This window comes from Osmerus eperlanus, chromosome 2 (assembly GCF_963692335.1).
Source record: "Osmerus eperlanus chromosome 2, fOsmEpe2.1, whole genome shotgun sequence".
In the NCBI taxonomy this organism is placed as follows: Eukaryota; Metazoa; Chordata; class Actinopteri; order Osmeriformes; family Osmeridae; genus Osmerus; species Osmerus eperlanus.
In genome coordinates this window covers 13,460,946-13,475,587 of record NC_085019.1, presented here as the reverse complement: position 1 = coordinate 13,475,587, position 14,642 = coordinate 13,460,946, and the positions used below count along the sequence as shown (strand labels likewise).

The following is a 14,642-nucleotide window of genomic DNA, read 5'->3' as shown; positions in this document are numbered from 1 at the left end:
GGCATCCTCGTCTGCTCAGCGTATCTCGGACAAGGACTCCCTTAGAAAAGGTGATCTGATCAATCCGGCATAGCCACCTCTATCCAAAATTTACAGAGAAAGCGGGACCGATTCGGGGGGGGGCTTGGCTGGTTGCGCTGTTGCTGATGCGGGATCCTGAAAGAACCGGTGAGATATTCTTTTTGGCCTCTGTGTGATTGAATTGTCTAAATGGGTGTCATAATAGACTATTGTCAATAATTTGGTTAAGTTAGTAATCGGGCAGAGACCGGAGGAGAGCTGTGTCCTGTACGTGCAAGTCGTACAAATTGGGAGAACGTTGGAACGTTGGTCCCGTTACGTTAGAGTCGTACAAAAAGCATGCAGGAAATGTGCTGACGAGCGCATAAAGGGTAATAATTCACACGTGATATCGTGCTGTGTGTCTTTAAGGCCCTGGGTAATTGGGTCAGGAAGTGTATTGATTTCTGAGTCCCAAGGGTAAAATGGTAAAAAGTATACTTTAGAGTAAATTGGTAAAGATTAAATTGGTAAAGAGGAATTGGTAATCACTAGTGTTTTAAAAAAAAAAAGGGAAGAAGGCCTGAATTATGAAATTTCAAAGTTAGTAACGCCGCGTGTTCATTTTTGTTTTATATGTTTTTTGAGGTTAAAAGAAGTGAGAGTAACTAATGTGTCAGATTAAACGTTACATACAAATTACAAACATAAAATTTTAATTATTTTTCTTTTGTTTGATTATTTGTAATTTACGATTAGTAGGGGTATATTTTCATTGAAAAGTTGTGTTATTGGTAAATATAAGTGTTGGGGAAAAAAAACAGAGGAGAGAAGGGGATAATTATTTGATTTTACTTTGTTTGTTTCTTTCACGAGGTAAAACATGGGTTGTGGTTCAAGCAAGAATGATGGTCTGGGGATAGATTTATCCTGTCCAAATATCAATTACATGAAACGAAATTATGGCAACAGTAGTTTATCACAAATTTCTGTTTGGGTAGATGATTGTGGGTTTCCAGAGGAAGGGTCTTTTTCTCTTAAACAACTTAGAACATTGGAATTCAGTCTTACTGTAAAGGTGGAAATTCAAGCGGCACTGTGTAGATCTGAGTAGTCAAGAGATGTGGGTTTATTACAATTTATTTAGATTATACAATTACGTAATATTAAACAAAGCTTTGCTGATCAGTCATTACGAAGGAGGTGCTAGCCACAGGTCATTCGCAAGAGTGATGAAGAACACTCATAAGGCTTGTGCTTTTATACACTTAAAACAGATGCCCTAATAAATGATCAATTCATCAATGCAGTGGTCTCTGTGATTGGCTAACACTGGTCAGTGACAGTTAAGACAATATAACCCCCCAGGTCAAGATACCAAAGTCTTTTGATGTCACGGCTCTTTCTCTAAATGGGGACAGTAAGGATACCCTTAATGAAACACAAACAGGACACAGGACACAATCTCCTTGGCCAAAAGGTCAGAGCTGCTAGATCAACTGATCCATCTACCCTTCTCCCTTTAGGCCACAGAACTCAAACATCCCCCAACCTCCGTGCCCCTAGCTTCTCAATCAGGCATCATAAACCAACACCATAAATACCTTAAGACCAATTGCAACATCCAGTTGTTTAAACACAACCTCAGTCTATTAAAAATACACTCTTAGTAACTATATAAAAAAATGCCATCACACTTACCCAGAAAGAGGAAGAGACTAAAGATTGTTTTTTAAAACGAAATAGATTTCAGGCAGACTGGAAAGCTTTCGGTGAATGGAATCAAGAAGGTTTATTACGAGAACAGAGTAGGATAGGGACAAATTCACCTATTTCTCAATGTTTCAAAGTTCGCGACTCAGATCTTCGAGCACCTCCAGCACCTCCAGCACAAGCAGCACAAGCTCCAGGACCAGTCCTGGTACCAGCCCCAGCACCGCCACCGCCTCAACAGCCAGCTGACCAGGATCTATTGGGTGATCCTGCCGCCGTTGTCCAGGGCGTACTTCTTCAGCCCGATCTGCAGCAGCAGATCCATTATCTACAGGCCCTGCAACGACTGCAGCAGCGATACCAACCACAACCGCTAGCAACGCCAGTGCTGATTCCAGAGATGGGATATGCGGCTACAGGTAGCACACCTACGATTAGCCCACCACCAGAATATCGACCACTTTATCCCTCCGTTCCGGAACGTTACGTAGAGGGACCGGAAGAAGATGGTAGACAGTCTCCCTACCACACGAGATCTGGAAAAAAATACCAGCGTGCTTTCGTGGGGAATGATGAATCTCCGGACTTACTGTTAGCTATGGTAGAAGCGCCCGGAGCGAACGGAGGAACTGTGCTTGTTCAAAGGCCATGGACTTTGTCTGAGATCAAAGAAGCAATGGTTAATTTGCCGCTGCCCGGAGAAGTGGGCAGCAATAGAATGGTTGCTGAATTGGTAACTTTCTGTAGAGACTTTAAACCAACTACTCACGAGTTGAGACGTCTTTTAATGACAAAGATTGGGCCACAGTTTTCTCGGATTAATGCTGGATGGCCGGTTGATGACTTGAAACTTTCGAATCCAAATTGGGACCATAATGACAATAACGCATACCGGGTAGCGATAGCTGGTGTGTGCGATCGAGTTCGTGATGCTTTTCCTTTGAGATTGGACATGACAAAAATCAACGGATGTAGACAGAAAGATGGAGAATTTTGCCATGAGTATCTGGTGCGTTTAACAAAGCTGCACAATGCTCACTCAGGAATAGAGGTACCAGCTGATATTAATATACCAGAGGTTACTGTGTGGGAGGCCCATTTGAGAAACTGTTTCCTGAATGGAATGGATGCAGAAATCTCAGAGAAAGTTAAGGACATTTGTGTCACATGGGACAGTGCGAAGCTGAACGTGATTGTGGCTCATGCTAATCACGCAGAAAAACGCTTGAGAGATGCGAGAAAGGCAAAAATGGATAAAAGAGATCAGGACTTGCAAATGGCTACTATCACCATGTTCCAGAATCAGAGCCAGAACCAGAACCAAATAAGAGGACGTGGTCGTGGTGGTCGAGGAGGCCGTGGCAGAGGGGACCAGAGAGGTCAAGCACCTCAACAATTTGCTAGGAATGGACGGCCAATGGCGGGTTGGGATGCCTGCTTTATCTGTGGACAGATGGGACATTGGAGACGAGACTGTAGAGAGTCTTTGGAGGCTGGGAATTGACTAGGTGTGGGCCGCCGAGAGGAGAGTGAGTTGCGGACTGAGACAGACGGAGAACTTCAAACTGGTGACGTAACAGATCCCGATTTACACACACAAATTGTAAACACTATCAGACAAATTGAAGAAAGTGAGGTTCCGTTAGAGGGAACTTATGTTAAATACTCTTCAGAACCTTTTAGATGTTTGCCGGTTATAACATTGTTGGTACAAGGACGAAGGATTGAATTTTTAGTTGATTCAGGAGCCACTGTGTCTGTGTTAACAGAAGATAGTTTTTCTGTTCCTCCTAAGTTGAGTGGGAGGAGTACTGAGTCGATAGCGGCTTCAGGTACTTTGACTAAAGAATGGTATACAGTGCCGTTGACTTGTAAAGATTCTGTAGAAGGGATTGTGAAACATTCTTTTTTGTTTTCCACTTGTTGTCCGATGAATTTGTTAGGACGAGATTTGATGTGCAAACTCTGTATTTGTTTGATTTCTACGCCGGAAGGGATTACTTTGTTGAGGAAAAATTAGGTTGAATTGAATATGTTAAACCATTCATTTGTGAAATATGGCATAGGTACACCAGAATATGTTTACAATTGGAAATTGAATTTGTTGGCTGTGTGTTTACTGAATTCTCAACTTGTTGACGAAGCGCGCATGCGTGTCAGTTCAACGGATGTCGATTGTTATGATGTGAAGGACCTGCACGTGGTAGCTCGTACCAGTGAGGGCAGAGATGATGTTTTTGAAGAAAAATGGTTTAGACAAGATCATTTGAATGAAAAATTGACGTTGAAAAACATGTTTTGGTCAGAGAACAGATGTGCTGTTTCTGTTTCTTTGTCAAATATTAGAACAAATTGTAAGTTGTCATACTCTCGTTTTGGAAAAGATATCCAGACAAGTTTCCCATATTGCGAAGTTGATTCGTTTCCTCATGTCGCTCTTGTCAAAGACAGACATGATGCATGGTCAGATTTGGGTTTATGGGTTAAGCAATGTGAGGGACAGCAATTTTGGCAACAAACACAGGATTCTTGCGTGACCTACAACCCAGTGTTAAATGTTTACAAAAAGGTTTTATGTTCAGTGGTACAGACAGTGAGGTCTGTTTTGTTAGAAGAGAAAACACTTCAGTTTGCGCATGTTGAACCACAATGTGATGTTACTTTGATACCTGCATTACGGGATATACCAAAAACGCTCTGGGCTCAGCGTAAATATGATGTGGGTTTAATTAAAAGCATGGAACCTATTGTGATTATGCCTAAATCGGATTTTAGGCCTTGCGTGCACCAATATCCTTTGAAACAGGAAGCAATTGATGGCATAACGCCAGTCTTCGAGTCACTTTTGAAAGCAGGGGTGATTGTACCTTGCAGGGGTTCTACAGTTACTACAAACACCAATATTTCCTGTAAAGAAAATTAGAGATGAGGGGCAGCCTACTGAATGGAGATTTGTTCAAGATTTAAAAGCAGTAAATAACGCAGTGTTTCCAAGAGCTTCAAATGTTGCAAACCCTTATACAATTTTAAATCAAGTTCCAGATAATTGTGGTTGGTTTAGTGTTGTAGATTTAAGCAATGCATTTTTCAGTGTGCCTGTTCATACTGATAGCCAATTTTGGTTTGCTTTTTCATTCAACGGTAAAACCTATACATGGACTCGAATGCCACAAGGCTTTGTGGACAGTCCAACGTATTTTCACGAGGCGTTGAAAAATGATCTTGATTTGTTGAAACTTACAGAAGGTACAGTAATATTACAATATGTTGATGATATATTATTGACAAGTTCGACTAAAGAGCAATGTGAAAAGGACACTGTACAACTGTTGTGTCATTTGGAAAAATGTGGCCACAAAGCTAGCGCTTCAAAATTACAGTTTGTACGAGAAAAGGTGATTTTCTTGGGTCACGAATTGACGAAAGAGGGAAAGACTCTCTCTCAAAAGAGAATTGCTGCTGTGCAATCGATTCCTAAACCTATTACTGTTAAGCAGATGAAAAGTTTTCTGGGGATGACGTCTTATTGTAGAACGTTTATAGTAAACTATTCTGTGCTCGAGTCCCCACTGAGCGCTTTGGCTCATGGTATTGGGCTGGGGGCGCATGACTAAATCACGTGGACTCCTGAGGCGGAGAATGCCTTCAGGGAGTTGAAATTAGCATTGCAAACCAGCCCTACTTTGGGGTTACCTGATCAAGAAAAACCTTTCACACAGATGGTTGATGTGAAAAATGGCTTTATGGTTTCAGTTTTGTTACAGAACCATGGTGGAAAGCTGAGACCAGTAGCATACTTTTCAGCAAAGTTGGATCCTGTAGCAGCAGGATTGCCTATTTGTTTGAGAGCCGTGGCAGCAGCAGAAAAAGCTGTGCACACTTCACGCGAGTATGTTGGATATTCTGATTTGACTTTGATGGTCCCACATGCTGTGCCTATGTTGTTGTTGGAACAAAAGACCTGCCACTTGTCGGCTGCGAGATGGCTGAGGTATAATACGTGTTTGTTGGATATGCCAAACATTACGGTTAAACGTTGTAATGTGCTTAATCCAGCTACTCTCTTGCCGATTGAAGGAGATGGGGAACAACATGACTGTGTGGCTACAGTTAATGAAGTTTGTTCACCAAGAGTGGATTTAAGGGATACACCTCTATCCCTAACGCTGAATGTGAATATTTTGTTGATGGTTCGGCGTCTAGAAATCCAGATACAGGAACGAATCAAGTTGGGTATGCAGTGGTCACTTTGCATGCCACTGTGAAATCAAACTCATTACCAGCGAATTTATCTGCCCAGGTTGCGGAATTAATTGCGCTGATTGAGGCCTGCAAGTTAGCTAAGGGAAAGGTAGTTAACATATTTACTGATAGTCGATATGCATTTGGTGTTACACATGACTTTGGCATGATATGGAAGCATAGGAAGTTTCTTACTTCCTCGGGAAAGCCAGTGGCACATTACCAATATGTGTCAGAATTGTTAGATGCTTTGCAATTACCAGAACAGATTGCTGTATGCAAATGTGAGGCTCACACTAACAATACGGATTACATTTCACAGGGAAACGCCAGAGCAGACGCTGCGGCTAAAGCAGCTTCTAGATTACCTGTATGTAATGATGTGATGACTTGTATTCGTTTTGATGTTGGTCTGTGTTTACAGGACGTGAGAGATGGGGAGATGGCATTGCCATGTCCAGTTAACCCTAATTTGACAGCTTTAAGTTTGCAGGACATTCAGACTTGGGCTAAACCACCAGAAAAAGCCCTTTGGAAAAAGGAAGGATGTGTGAATAGAGATGGAGTTTGGTATGGTCCAGATGAAGGTCGCGTGCTTAAACCATGTTTACCTAAACATCTGTTTCGATATTTTGCTCAGTTGACACATGGGAAAGATCATGCCTCTAAAGGTGGTATGATATCAAGCATGCGTCAATTTTGGCATACAAGAGGATTTGCTATGTATGCACAGTCATTTTGTCAGAAGTGTCTCATTTGTGTTACGAGTAACATAGGCAGAGGAATTCAAACAGTCAGAGCCAGAGAAGCCATTTGAGTATTTGCAGATGGATTTTATTGAATTGAATCCTAGCGAGGGGAATAAATATTGCTTAGTGATTGTTGATATGTTTTCCAAGTGGGTTGAAGTTTTTCCAAGCTCAAAGGCTGATTCAGGTGCAGTCGTGAAAGCTTTGATAACTGAGATAATACCAAGATGGGGTATTCCTTCGAGAATAAGTAGTGATAATGGTTCACACTTTGTTAATGATGCTATTCGTAAGCTAGGCAGTTATTTTGGTATCGATTTGAGACAACACTGTGCTTATCACCCAGAGAGCGGGGGTGCAGTTGAGCGAGAAAACGGGACTTGTTGATGTAAGTTGATGAAATGTTGTAAGGACACAGGATTGGCATGGACGAAGGCTCTCCCGATTGTCTTATTACAGATGAGGGCTAGAGTTAGACCCAAATATGGATTGAGTCCATTTGAAATCCTGTTCGGCAGGCCGCCGAATACAGGGATTGGGCCAACAAGAGGTCAGTTGCCTACGACTGACCAATGTGAGGATGTAATTCTTAATTACTGTGCAACCTTGTCGTCTGCTTTATGTGATATCCACAGACAGGTGAAGGAGGCTATTCCTCATCCGGTGATCGGACCGCTGCATGATTTGATACCAGGGGACTGGATTGTGGTGAAGGACCTGAAACGCAAGTCCTGGAGGAACCCAAGGTGGACGGGGCCATACCAGATTCTCCTGACGACCAATTCGGCGGTTAAGATCGAGGGAAGAGCAACGTGGATACACGCTAACCATTGTAAGCGTGCACCTTGTCTGGAGACGGAAGCAGAGGATACGCGTTCTGCGTAGTACCAAGGAAATTTCCGAGCTGTACGCAAAGTGCAGTGTCGTTGAAAGTTGCCCTGAGCAATTTGATCGTCGTTTGCAATCGGTTCGACTAAACTACACCGCCTGAAAGAAGTTTGCCTACAGCCAACTGGAGATGGTCACTACGGATGCACGACCATGGCATCCGTTCCGACAACCTGGACTTTGTGGTATACAGGGTGCAGTGGGTTTTGTCTTGGGAATGGCATTTCTTATTGTATTTTCGCTTTTGTATTTTAATAAAAGTATGCATGATTCTAATGATACTATGACAATAGATGCAATGACTTCAACTGTTTCACCTGCAACGTTCCAGATGTTGAAAAGTGATGAGAGAGAAGTTGTAGATGAAATGGAATCGGAGATTAAGTTTAATTCTTGGTATAAGTTAGCAACATATTCTGTAAAACAAATTTTAGGCGAAGAACACCCACCATGTGTGTATTGCCAGCCACTTAAGGATGTTCCACTGATTATGCCAGCACCATTTAATTCAACTAGTTGTTATGATTTTAATTACCATGGAATTATTTCAGGTTACATTGGTAATACAAGATGTGTGGACAGTAGTCATCTGGTTTTGTTCAGGAATTGTCCAGTCTGTCCCACTAACTGCTATCATTACCAGAGTTCTAGTGCCTGGTATTTAAATTCCAATCTAGGATGTGCAGCAGTGCGTCCTATGCTTACTGGACCAATTGAGAACGAGGGAACGGAAGATGTTCTGATTGATTTTGTTATAGTTCCAGGGCAGAAGTTTGGATGTTTCGAGAAAAGTTCCGATATTGTTAAAACAGTATTCGTGGGGAACTTTAGTGAAGGGAAAGTAAAGATTGGAACTTGTGGACATACTTGGGTAGTAAATCCAGACTGTGAGGCGATGCAGTTTAGAGATGTTAATGGGACTTTACACCCTTGTTACAGTTTTGGAGCCTCTGTTCGTGTGGATAGTGAGGGAAAACATCATGTTCCACCACCTTCTGGCCCATTGGTATATCCAGGACGCGATATAGCTGATGTATTTTGGTATTGTGGGGGTAGAATTAGATCACGTTTACCAGAAGGATGGGTGGGAGTGTGTGCTAAGGTGATGTTAGTTAGTAAGACATTGATTAGGCCTTTAGGTAATGCGACGGTTGGATCAGTCAGACAGAGACGAGCTGCTCCTGTTGGATCTTTTGATAGTGGAATTTACATAGATGGGATTGGAGTGCCAAGAGGGGAGCCTACGGAGTTTAAAGCTAGAAATCAGGTAGCTGCAGGATTTGAGTCATTATTTTGCGTACAGTGTGGTGTTAACAAAAATGTGGATTGTATTAATTATATATACTATAATCAGCAACGTTTTATTAATTACACGGTGGATGCGATTTCTGGGTTGACAGAACAATTGGCTAAGACTTCAGAGATGGCATGGCAAAACAGGATTGCTCTAGACATGTTGTTGGCTGAAAAAGGAGGTGTTTGTGTACTTTTCAAGGGTACATGTTGTACGTACATTCCCAATAATACAGCGAGTGATGGGTCGGTCACTAAAGCATTATCAGGCATGCGTACTTTGGCATTGGAATTGTCTGAAAATTCTGGTTTTGATGATTCAAAAGGGATCTGGTCATGGATTGATGGATCTTGGGAAATGTTTGGTAAATGGAAGGCAGTTTTTTTGTCTGTACTGTGTGGGGTAGGTGTCATTTTGCTGATACTGTTATTTTTGGGTTGTTGTCTGTTTCCCTGTATAAGGAAGATGGTTGAAAAGACAATGGCTAAATCGTTTGCAGTTCAAATGATGAACTATAGTCCCTCAGAGGATTATGATTGGGTTCCGCCATTTGAGGATGAAGAGGCTAATATGTGCGATATGTGATTTCTAATGTTCTTTTGGAGGATATTTTGATTAAAGGGGTTACGGTTATTTTCTTATCTGTACATGTTCAGTGTGGATGTTTTTATTGAGTTAGTTGCATGCTTATGTTAATGTTTGAATTGTATTTTTCTTAATTAACTGTTTGGGTTTATGGTATTGTAAAAAAAAAAAAAAAATGGAATTGTGGTGGAAATTTGGAATACAGTTATAATGTGTGTGTTTTATATATGAGGAATGTGTTTTAAGGGAAGTCTAAAAGTTGGTTAAGAAGCTTGATGCAGTGAAAGTTGATTCAACTCATTTGGTAGAGATGCTACCTGTAGTTTTATAACACCTAACTAGGAGACGTGAAGTCTAGGGACGGGAAGTCTGGGTGACCTGGGAGAGTTCTTGTCACCTGGGGAGGAAGAGATAGCTGGGAACTGATAAAGCTGCTCTGACCCTTCCTGTTGCATGGGTGGTGTTAATTAAATACTTGTTTGAAGTTGCCCACACAAAGGACAGTTGACCATTTGACTGATCAACTTCTGTGGCTTTAGTATCTACTGATTTGGGGAGAGATGCCACATCAAAGAACTGTGGGACAAATGGTATGGAGATGTATTGTTTCAAACTGTCACTGAGTTGAGTTAGCCAATCACAGAGTTTGCTACATTGATGGATTGACCTTATAGAATGCCATTTGATCTAAAGTTTATATAAGGTAGCGTTTTTGATTGTTCTTCATCACTCTTGCGAACCTCCTTCGTTAGACTGATCACAAAGTACTTTGTTAAATCTTATGCTAATGTACAAGCTAAATAAATTAAATTGAAACCGCCATCTCTTGACTATTCAAATCTACACAGTGCCACTAGAATTATTCCACAACACTACCTCTCCTGGGCAGATGGTGTACCGGGATGTGAGCTGCATGTGCACTGTAGACAAGATTCTACAGAGCACATGCTATAACACCAAGGCCTTCAGCTTTGCCACACCAAGCTCACCACCACCAACAGAAGAAATTGAATGGGGTCCAGAAGTGATAGAAAAGTGGTGTCTAATAAAATATGATAGAGAGGTCTACCCAGCCATCATTACTGCCATTGATGATGTTCAGGTAAAAGTAAGATGCATGCACCGTGTAGGAGTGAACCGCTGGTACGTATTTGACGTCATTCAATTCATTCCACCTGCTCAGCCTGTAACCAACCATCACCATGAGATCCAAACAGACATTTGGGCAAAACTTGCAGAGATTAAAGTGTGTGTGTCAACATAACATAGTTATGTGTTTTTGTATGAGCTAAATACACTAAATGTGCTAAATGCCTAAATGTAATGTAACTTGTATGTAATACATTTATGTAATTCTAATTGTTCATTGTTATGAGTAATGAATGTTGAATGGAATTCCGATGAATTTTAAATGAATTGTTAAATGAAATTTTGATGAATGTAAGGCAGAGTTTCTGGGTACATGTACAGCGTGTGTCTCTGTAAGGTCAAGAGGTCATGCAGCGAGGCCCCCTCTGAGCAGAATATAGCATGCAGTCCAGACAGGGGGGAGACAGTGAGGTGGTGTACAAATTGATATAGGTGTTTATAAATTACAACATTCTTTCATTGTAAGCGCAACTTCTCCAATGGTATTATTGGGAATAGACTTGTTGAGTAAATTGAATGCAACCATTTTATGTTCGCAGGATGGGATCGAGGTCCACATACCCCCGAATAAGGCTTATCAACTATTCTCCAGTACTAGACAGATGAGCCACATAGCTAAATCTATTTTAGGGGATGTGGAATTTGTGAAAACGTTATTCACCATTAGTGGTATAAAGAAATTGGCCTCTTGTAATGTAGCTGCAGCTGCTAGGATTGTTAATCTGAAATCAGTAGATTTTCCTTTTTCAGATAAACTTATAGATCCTGAAGTTTTACAAGAAGTTCCAAGGAACATCTTTATCTCACCACATGGGATTCTGTTATTGTGGAAGACAGTTTCTAATAACATTGAGCCCTTTGTGTGTGCAGTTAGGAATGATTTTTCAGATGTCCCTCAGTTGATGGATACATATAAACAATATTTAGTGAAATCCCCTGATACTGAGGAATCATATAAGAGTTGTATCATCTGGACGTATGGCTTGGAACATACGCATTTCTTCATAAAAAATTTACAAACTAACATGGAACCACAGATTCGTAATGATGGTACTTTTAAAATATCATTATGTGCACCATCTGTGTTACGTGAGGTGCCTTCTACTTTATGGGCACTACATGCAAACCATGTGGGACTATTGGATGTACCACCTTATGAAGCTAAGGTTAACATGAGTAAATATCCGGTTTACATCAAACAATATCCTTTATCCAAAGAAAAAGAAGAGGGGATTAAACCTGTTATTGACAGTTTATTACAGCAAGGCGTTATATGTAAAGCTCAGTCCCCAAATAACACTCCTATTAATCCAATCTTGAAACCAGGCACTAACAAGTATCGTTTTACACAGGATTTGAGGAAGATTAATGAAGCAGTCATCCCTATCTCACCTATAGTACCTGACATTAATTCAATACTAACAGCATTACCAGCTGACTCTAAATGGTACACAGTTGTTGATCTCTCATCAGCATATTTTTCAATTCCAATACATAAAAACACCCAACCATTATTTGCATTCACATTTCAACAACAACAGTATATTTGGACATGCCTTCCAATGGGTTATGTTGACTCAGCAGCAGTTTATAGCGCAATGGTTAATAGGCATCTGGCACAATTATCACTCCCATGTAACTCGACCTTATTGCAATATGTGGACGACATTCTAGTGGCGGCAGGAAATGAGACAGAATGTGTCTCAGATTCAATAGCTCTGCTGAAACATTTGGCAGCAGGTGGACACCGGGCCTCACTTGCTAAACTCCAATTCTGTCAAGAATCAGTAAACTACCTGGGATACATCTTAAAGGATGGCTGTCGATTTTTGTCACAAGAAAGAGTGAACAGCATTAAGGACATTGTACGACCAAGGAACAAAACTGAGATGTTGTCTTTCCTAGGACTGGTGAACTATTGCAGAAATTGGATAGCTGAGTATGCAGTCCATGACGCAGAATTGCGCAAAGCCACACTCAAAGACTCTCCTGAAGTCATTCAATGGAATGAGGAAATGAAACATGCCTTCCGTCATATCAAATATCTCTTGTGTACTGCTCCTGCACTGGGATTACCTGACTACAAACTAACTTTTCATCTGTACGTTGCAGACAATGGTGAAATAGTATCCGCAGTTCTGGGACAGGAACATGGAAATGGAGTTAGGCCAGTAGCCTATTACGGTAAAATGTTGCCACTAATCGTCAAGGGCATGGTTCCCTGTTTAAGAGCTGTTGCATCCGCTGCTTTAATGGTGGAAAAGGCACAAACAATAGTTCTTGGACACCCCATGATATTACACACTTCACATACCGTGAACATTATCTTAGTGAATATTACGACACAACATATGACGAGTCAAAGACGTAGTAATTACGAACACATTTTGACAGGAACTCAAAATTTGACTATTTCCACTGCCACACACACTAATCCAGCAGTGCATCTCAAAGCTTTATTGCATGGAATAGAACCAGAGGATGTAGCTCCTCATGATTGCATGGATATTATTAATTCTACATCCAGTGTAAGGACGGACTTGCAACAAACAGCTTTGGAAAATAATGATCTTGTCCTATTTTGTGACGGTTCAGCAATGCGACCAGATGATAAAACTATTCTTTCCGGATATTCCATAGTGGATGATTTAGGAAATTGTATTGAAGCCCATAGATTACCTCTTTCTTCGGCTCAAGCGGCAGAAATCATAGCATTAACTAGATCTTGTATATATGCCAAAGATAAATCGGTTACCATATATACAGACTCCAAATATGCATTTTCAGTGGCACATGACTTCAGTAAGATTTGGGAAAACAGAGGCTTTGTAACTACTGCAGGAAGACCCATACAACATGCAGATTTAGTAAGAGGACTATTAGATGCTATGATGTTGCCAACGAACCTTGCCATAGTAAAATGTGCGGGTCATTCAAAGGCAGATTCTGAGATTGCCAAAGGTAATAACTTAGCCGACAAGCATGCAAAAGATGCAGCGTTAAATGCTTCCTTCCCACCGTGGATATATATATGAATATTCAAATGTCAAATCCTCTGTTTACTATTGATGACTTGATATCGTTTCAGAATCAGGCAATGCCATCTGAAGTTCTACTTTGGGAGAAGAAAGGATGCACAAAGCACAACGATGGTTTATGGAAAACTGTAGATGATAGGATAGCCTTACCAAGAATAGCGTATGAATCCTTAATATCCTATGTACATGGCGTTACTCATGTGGGGTATAAAAGCATTATGCACTATATTTCACAATTGTTCTTTACAATTGGACTAGAACAACAAGTTAGAGAGTTTGTTAAGAGATACTTAATCTGCGCTCGTTGTAATCCACACGTCAATCCAGCTAAAAGAGATCATTTGCCGAAACCTGAAGGTCCATTCCAACAATTACAGATAGATTTTACTCACATGCCCAAGTGTCGAGGATTTTCGTATCTTTTAGTGATAGTGGATCGATTTTCAAAATGGCCAGAAGCCTTTGCGACAAGAAAAGAAAACGCTCAAACAGTAGTTAAGTGTTTAATGGAACATGTTATTCCTCGTTTTGGAATACCAAATGGGATAGACTCTGACAATGGAACTCCTTTTACTTCTAGAGTAACCAAACAATTAGCAGCAGCATTAGGGATTAATTGGACATTTCACATTCCTTATAATCCTCAAAGCTCAGCACAAGTGGAAAGGACAAATAGGACCATTAAGGAAAAACTGGTGAAAATACATCAGACAAAACAGACAACTTGGATAGATGCTCTGCCACAGGTGCTTCTATCAATCAGAGCGATGGCAAATTCAGGCACAGGATTTGCTCCTCATGAAGTTTTGATGGCTAGACCTTTTCCTCTAGGAGTGCTGATGGACAAGACACCAGCAAATGATTTAACTTTGTTGCAGGAAACTCAACAACAGTATGTGAAACAGTTGTGGTCTTTTGTGTCTGACATTAATCAACAAGTAACAGATTCTCTTCCTACTCCAGGTGATCAGAGTATTCATAATT

General features: G+C 40.9%; 1 protein-coding gene and 1 long non-coding RNA gene across 2 annotated transcripts in view; one reads left to right on the top strand and one right to left on the bottom strand.

Moving 5' to 3' along the window:
• cacna1ia (calcium voltage-gated channel subunit alpha1 Ia) overlaps positions 1-14,642 on the bottom strand; it is a gene marked incomplete at its 5' end in the record, with an annotated part of 202,896 nt that overhangs the window by 95,570 nt on the left and 92,684 nt on the right. The gene's annotated exons all lie outside the window — the stretch shown is intronic.
• Positions 3,211-9,712, top strand: LOC134013510 (uncharacterized). The gene is made up of 3 exons (XR_009928958.1): positions 3,211-3,281; positions 7,340-7,786; positions 9,352-9,712. It is a non-coding gene; the product is annotated as an uncharacterized LOC134013510 (long non-coding RNA).